We start from the raw sequence: 7845 nt of genomic DNA on the forward strand, positions 1-7845 counted from the left end.
TCATTTAGGGAGATGTTTTCTCACATGCTCAGCAGGGAGCTGCTGCTGTGCTGGGTTCCTTAAGTTTGCCCCCCTTCACTCACCTCCTTCACTCCCCTCTCAACCCTCACTCTCCTCTGCTCCCCCCACTCCCCTCTCACCCCCTTCACTCCCCTCACTCCCCTCTGCTCCCCCCACTCCCCTTTCACTCTCACTCACTCACCCCCAGAGGTGGGTTACACTCAAGTAGAGGTGTCTTTAACTAAGGATTTTCATAGTCGAATCTGATTCGTCAGATTTTCCCTTTAGTCGACTAATAGTCTAGAGCACCTTAAACGGGATCCCATTCTCATTCATTCTTTTTTCCACTTCAAAGTAAAAACCTAAACCTCAGATAATTGAATAAACATGGTAGGTTGGCTTTATTCAGCTTTCATTTATTCACTTATGTATTTTTTAATGAAACGTTAGAGAACATTAACAAAAAAAAGTCACCGTCAGTGCGCAGTGCGCATATCGAACAGGCACTGCAAAATGTCAAAAACATTTTAAATAAAATATGCCTGCCTGAAAATATAAAAAAAATTGCCACACAACAGCAAAAAAATATAAGGAAAGGTTCAAGTAACAAAAAGCAAACAACAACAAAAACTACAAACGGCTGAAATGTTTTTATTTTCGCCTTACGCGTTTTAAATGGTATGCCATTTTGGTTGTTGTCGTGTGAAATGAAAGACGTTGATGACATAACTTGCACTTTACTTTGTTTGATTCATCTTTATCTTTTTCAAAATACTCCAACACTTATGAAGTTTTTTTAGTAGCCATTATAATCTCGGCAGATGCTGCCTATTCTGTAGCGTGTTCAGCTCCGCTCATTTGGATTGTGCAACAGCAGGGTGTGATTTATTAATGTGTAGTAAGGAAGATGCCTATTGTTAATGCGCACACATCATTTAAAAATATTTATTAACAGAAATTAGGATGATTTTATTTGACAAAAGGCTATCTATAACGAAAACCAAGACATTTCATGTAACAACTAAATCTTAGCAGCATCGTTGGGCATCCCCATGCAGTTAGAATGGTACATTCGACTATGACGTTCATAGTCGATTAGGGGGTATAGTCGACTATAGTCGAATCAGCGACTATTGCAGGTCACCCCTACACTCAAGTACCTTTTTGGAAAAAAATTACTTGTGAGAGTAGTTTTAATAGTTTTAATGAAGGACTTCTACTTTTACTTGAGTAAATATGTGGTGAGAAAAACGTGACTTTTACTCCGTTTCAATCGGATTTGTGCCGCGCTACCGTTTCTATAATTTTGTAAATAATTCATTATTTCAGTGAGAACACTCACTAACGTCTTGTGTATTTGTGACCAATCAAATGAAGCCGGTCAGTCACGTGATCGCATACGTAAACTTTCTCCACTGGTAGCAAGACAGTATGATGACAGAAAAACCTACCGAGCATCCCTGACCTCACATACAGCCAATGTTTACATTACAAATGTGTGAAAAGGACAGTTATATAATGCGCTGTCAGTTGTGTCTGCCAAAACGTATGGACATTTCAGCCTACAAGAAATCAAATTTGAGGAAATTTGTATAATTTTGCCTTCTTTGTGTAATGCTATATCTCTGTTACAACTGGAGGCATAATTCTGTATGATGTAATTATTAAATGTAACACAGTGCAATACTAAAAACCAGCAGGGGTGGAAAGTAACTAATTACATTTACTCACATTACTGTAATTGAGTACTTTTTATGAGTAATTTGTAATTTTCTGAGTAGTTTTTGAAATATGTAATTTTTACTTTTACTTGAGTACATTTTGACCCAAGTAGTTTTACTTCACTACATTTGAACGCCCTCACATTACTGAGTAAAAAAATATTGATGGTGAAAAATTAAATGCGGGCAGAAATTTAAACTTCTGAGTCCCAGAACTGAAGGCCAATTGCGTGACCTTGCCTTGCGCGCGCCCTTTCCATTGTCTCATAATCAGGTCGTAATCTGGTGCACTTTTTTTTCCAAAAGGATGAGATTGTTCTATCTTTAAATCTTCTATCTATCAGGTTCTGTGGGATCCTGTGGACATTTTATTGTGAAAAGTGGAATCCTGTGGGAACTGTATTTTGAATAGTTGGATCCTGTGAGCGTTTTAAATAGTGGAAATTTTATTTTGAGATGTGGGATCCTGTGGTCATTTTATATTTTATTTTGAGTTGTGGCAACCTGTGGGCATTTTATTGTGAATAGTGGGATCCGGTGGGCACTGTATTTTGAATTGTTGGATCCTGTGAGCACTTACTTTTAAATTGTGGGATCCTATGAGCATTTTTTTATTTTTGATGTGGGATCCTGTGGGCATTTTATTTTGAGTAGTGGAATCCTGTTGCATTTTAGTTTGATTTGTGGCATCTTGTGGGCACTTAATTTTGTGCCCACAACTAAAAACTATTTTGTTTTTTGAATAATTTGTAATTTAAATTTCTTTATTCTTATCATAGTGTTGTCCGTTGGACAATAGGACTGAAAATAGTTTGCACTTTACGGTACAGGTTGTGACTGTCCTTGTGCTGTGAGGAAGGTGAGCTGAGCCCAGCTGATCTTTTTGCAAGTGTGGATGTGCACTTTAATACGCTTTGAAATCGATTAAAACAACTTGTCCTGAATTTTGTTCATGATTCATTCATGCATTAAATAACTGAAAGTAACTAAGTAACTTTTACTCAAATTACATTTTAAATTAAGTAATTTTGTACTTTTACTCGAGTAAATTTTGAGATGGGTAATTTTACTTTTACTCTGAGTAGATTTTAGGCAAAGTAATGATACTTTTACTAAATTACAATTTTTCAGTACTCTTTCCACCTCTGAAAACAAGTTCATCACACTAGCAATATATGATGATTAAGTTGAACCAAAGTTTGCTACAAATTGATTCAGTTGGCATCAAGTTTTAGCTACACGTATTGGCTGACCTCAGTTAGTGCCTTTGTAGAACACATTGAAGTTGCACAGGCCTAATAATTAGGAACAAACAAAAATACATATTATTTATAATAAAAATATTTATATATTATATTTATTTATAATACATTATTTTTGCTATCATTAAAAGTCATTGATTTCTAAATTACATGTTTTCCTTGATGTAATTTACTGACACAAGACAGTACTCTGCATACTCACTACTTGAGTAGTTTATAATCAAAGTACTTTTTTACTTTTACTCAAGTAAATTTTTGGATGTATACTTTTACTTTTACTTGAGTAAAATTTGGTTCAAGTAACAGTACTTTTACTTAAGTAAAATTGTTGAATACTCTACCCACCTCTGCTCACCCCTCACTCTCCTCTCACCACCTTCACTCCCACTCACTCCCCTTTCACTCCCATTCACTCACCCCTTATTCCCCTCTGCCTCTGCTCCCCCCACTCCCCTCTCACCCCCCCCCCCCCACTCCCTCTCACCCCCCCCCCCCCCCCACTCCCCTCCACCCCCTGCACTCCAGCAATGCCTCCTCTCCAGTGCTGTAGCTTCTGCTCCGGTTCCCTCAAATCATCTCATCAAATCTAGAGGTCTCCATGCTCACAGCCCTCACCCGAGGCTTCTGCCCTCACCCGAGGCTTCTGCCCTCACCCGAGGCTTCTGCCCTCACCCGAGGCTTCTGCCCTCACCCGAGGCTTCTGCTGCCCTTCGTTGTAAATAATACAAACTGCCATTGCGTAACAAGATGTTCTTCTCCGATGGCTCCTTGCGCTGATGGATCTATTTATGCCATCTCATTCCACACCAGGGGGTAGAAGGGCTAAACAGGCATGAGATAAGGTTTCAAAAGATCTCTAAAGCCCCACCCCACCACACACACACAGCCACACACACACACACACACACACACATGAACCCTGCCTGGACCACAGCATAATGGAATTGGAGCATGAAAATAAACTTCTTGAAAAGAGGATTGTACATTATTTTTGAAGGACTGTCTCTGCATAAGGGCAGAACCTGAACCTGATTTGCTGTGGTAAGCTTTATGCAAGCTTTATGTGAGTTTTACGTGAGCTTTATGTGAGTGTGGTCTAAGAATAGCTTCACCACTCACTTCATTCTGTAGACTTACATTATTATGTTTGGTGAGCTTCATGATATCTTTTACCCAGAGGCCCTCTATCCCCCCAGAGTGGTCAATAATGCCCCTGCAGCCTACACACTCTTACCCTCTTCAGTTGACTGGTCAAAGTTGCCTACTGCCCTGGCCCTGTGTGGACCAACTGAAAAGTCGCGTGGAGAAGCGTGTAGTCTAGACTCTAGACTGACCACTCCCCGCCTCTGCACACTCAAAGCTGAGTCAAGTCACTCACACAAATCCAATAAACTTGACATTCAAATCCATAAACTTGAATGGGGTTATGTCACAAAACACGTCTTGAAAAGTGAATGTACTGCGTGTAGCACTCTGCAGCTCAGCAAACTACAGCTGTATACGTGCTGGACGTACACAGGGTTCCTCTGCATGCTATTAGAGTCACCACTCCAGTACCTCCCGAGTTATTTCCAGTCCAGTCTCAGTGGATTCCCACTGTGTGGCAGCTCAGCTCTACTTATGCGGGTGTGTTTGGGGACTCTTTTTTAATGCCCTTCAAGGGCTGCAATGCTGTAAGTATTTTGTCTTTTTGTACTGCATGGCTGATGGCTGTTAGGTCATTGAGTCTCAGCCCAGGCCCAGGGGCCCCTGATGATCTGAGTTTTGGCTCTCTCCTAGTTTGCAGTGCAGGTGTGTTGAGGGCCGCACTGAAGTAAAAATATGGGCTTTGTCCCAAAGAACTGGGTTGAATGAGGACTGATGTGGGCTAGTGAGGACAAAGTGTAGGTTAGTGAGGACCAATGTGGGCTAGTGAGGACCAACGTGGGCTAGTGAGGACCAACGTGGGCTAGTGAGGACCAATGTAGGCTAGTGAGGACCAACGTGGGCTAGTGAGGACCGATCTGGTGTAAACAGTGCACAAATAGACAGCAAAATTTCTGGTCTCTGTTGACAACAAAGGTCCCTCCTACATAAACATAATGCAATACTGATTAGCCAAAGATCGTGGGAGTTAAGACAACATTTCATCAGGATTCTCTTGCGCTGTACATAGCGTGCTGTAAGACCTTCACATTAGTCCATAGCGTGCAGGCTGACTTGTCCATCCTGCTGCTGCTCCCACAGGACAGTACAGATTCAGCATTGTGATCTGACCTCTGAGATCTGACCTCTGTGATCTGACTCTTGATGAAAACGCCGGAGAGCTTTCCCTGCCCGTGTCCAGTATTCTAAAGCAGGCAGTGCTGAAGTGGTGTTAACCGGGGACCAGTGTCAACTGGAACACGAAGCTCCCACAGATCTTCACCTGGGAGACCAGAGAACGAGGCAGAGTGCTGGCCAGGTGCTCCAGGTAGCACTCGTGCTTACTCTGCAGTTTGATCTGGCTCTGGAGATGAGTAGAGATGAAGCAGAACTTGTCAACTTTACCTTACTCTTACTCTCTCCCTCTGGGTCTCCACGTCTCCTGCTGTGCCACTGTGAATTGCTTTTGAAGTTTGCAGCTTTGCTCTACCTTACAGAAAAAAAATGTGGGTTGCAGAGTTTTTTTGGTTGCTTCTGGACATGGTGAGTCTTATGTTGAGTGTAATAGACATGGACCTGTACAAGAAGGATGGGGTGATAGAAGTGTATGAGACAGTGTAGGGCTGCAAGCAGACCTGCCTCTCTGGTCTTTATTGGAGTTGTTACATCAGCAACAGGATGAGCTGTACGGAAGCATCTGATCTGATCCAGTCAAAATCCACCGAATGAAGAAGTGTTTTTCTCCAAGTCTAGTGTTGTTTAAGATTAAAAGCAAAAAGACCAAGTGAAAGTAGCTGCAGTGTATGGCAGTGACTCACCAGGGAGAACACCACACCAGAGATCACACACCAGGAGATCACATATCAGGAGATCACATATCAGGAGATCACACATCATACACCAGGAAATCACACACCAGATCACACACCACGAGATCACACACACCAGGAGATCACACACATCTGCATTGTAAAGCTCGGCCAGTCATCGGTACATAAGATTTGCAACCAAGTATGACCAGTTAAATTCAATATTATGTTAATTACCATCTAAATTCAATGTTATGTTAATGACCATTGAAATTCAATATTATGTTGATCTGATGTCTTGTGGTGCCCTAACATGAGGGCATAATTTTCAATATGGCTATGATTCTTATAAGGTTCACCCAGTACACGTGTATTTAATCTCATTAAAGTTAACAATCTGCCTTTTAACCTCTAACTAATGGTATAGACATAGAAGCACACATCATGCCATCCAAGCGTATATAAATTGCACTGTGTGGTATGTTAACCGTGGTGTTTGATTCTCAAGGCCACAGGCAATCTATCAGAAAGCAACAGAAAACAGCTGTTATGGGTAATACTATTTGCAAGAGCAGTAAAGAATGTCTAATTAGTAACAAACATTTAGGCTAGTTGAGCTGAGGTGGTGTGTGTTTCTGTTTGTGTGTGTGTGTGTGTGTGTGTATGTACACCCGAAGGCAGCGTTTCACTGCTGCGAGATTATAACCTTGACCTGCAGCAAATGAGATGTCAGCCATGGAATGAGTGTGGGCTTTGGATTTAGTTCCAGATAACACCCCCCCCCCCCCAAGGGCTTCCCCAGGCTCTGAAGGAGAATGCACTGATGGTCCTGGGAGGATTTCCTGTAATGGCAAAGAGGAGCAGGTGCAGTTGAGGGGAGGGGCCTTCTTATGACAGCCACTGGGGGGGGGCACGGGTCATTTGAGAAAACAGTTCACACTATCCCAGTCATCCCGATACTCATTCTCCAGCCTCAGATTGTCTTTCGGGTAATTGGTGGGTGTGAACAGGAATTAGGCCATGGTATTACTCGATGAGAGTGAAAATTAATTAAGAGTATTTATATCATTTAGGAAGCTCCTGCTAACAATTTGGAGACAGGGGAGTATACTTGTGATATTTGTTTAAACTATTATTCTACAGTGGATGCATTCAATGTTGAAATGGTCTAGATTAGCATGGTCTGCTACTGAGAGTAGTGTGTTCATGTAGGCGGGTTGGTTTATAAGTGTGGTCTGTTTTAGCCCCATATGCACTGCTGAATATCCTCTTCTCTAGTACTGAACTCTGGGACCACTTCAATTATGCAGCTACTGAATATGAGAACTGAATTTGTCCATGAAAGTCTTCAGTAAACAGCAAATTGAACTGTAAGGCTCAGCAAGGGCCAGGATCAAGAACATCTGAAACAACGTATCGTGTAGACATATCTAGAACAGTCAGGATTAATAACATCTGAAACAACGTATCGTGTAGACATATCTAGAACAGTCAGGATTAATAACATCTGAAACAACGTATCGTGTAGACATATCTAGAACAGTCAGGATTAATAACATCTGAAACAACGTATCGTGTAGACATATCTAGAACAGTCAGGATTAATAACATCTGAAACAACGTATCGTGTAGACATATCTAGAACAGTCAGGATTAATAACATCTGAAACAACGTATCCTGTAGACATATCTAGAACAGTCAGGATTAATAACATCTGAAACAACGTATCGTGTAGACATATCTAGAACAGTCAGGATTAATAACATCTGAAACAACGTATCGTGTAGACATATCTAGAACAGTCAGGATTAATAACATCTGAAACAACGTATCGTGTAGACATATCTAGAACAGTCAGGATTAATAACATCTGAAACAACGTATCCTGTAGACATATCTAGAACAGTCAGGATTAATAACATCTGAAA

Source organism: Brachyhypopomus gauderio, chromosome 4 (genome assembly GCF_052324685.1).
Source record: "Brachyhypopomus gauderio isolate BG-103 chromosome 4, BGAUD_0.2, whole genome shotgun sequence".
Classification (NCBI taxonomy): domain Eukaryota; kingdom Metazoa; phylum Chordata; class Actinopteri; order Gymnotiformes; family Hypopomidae; genus Brachyhypopomus; species Brachyhypopomus gauderio.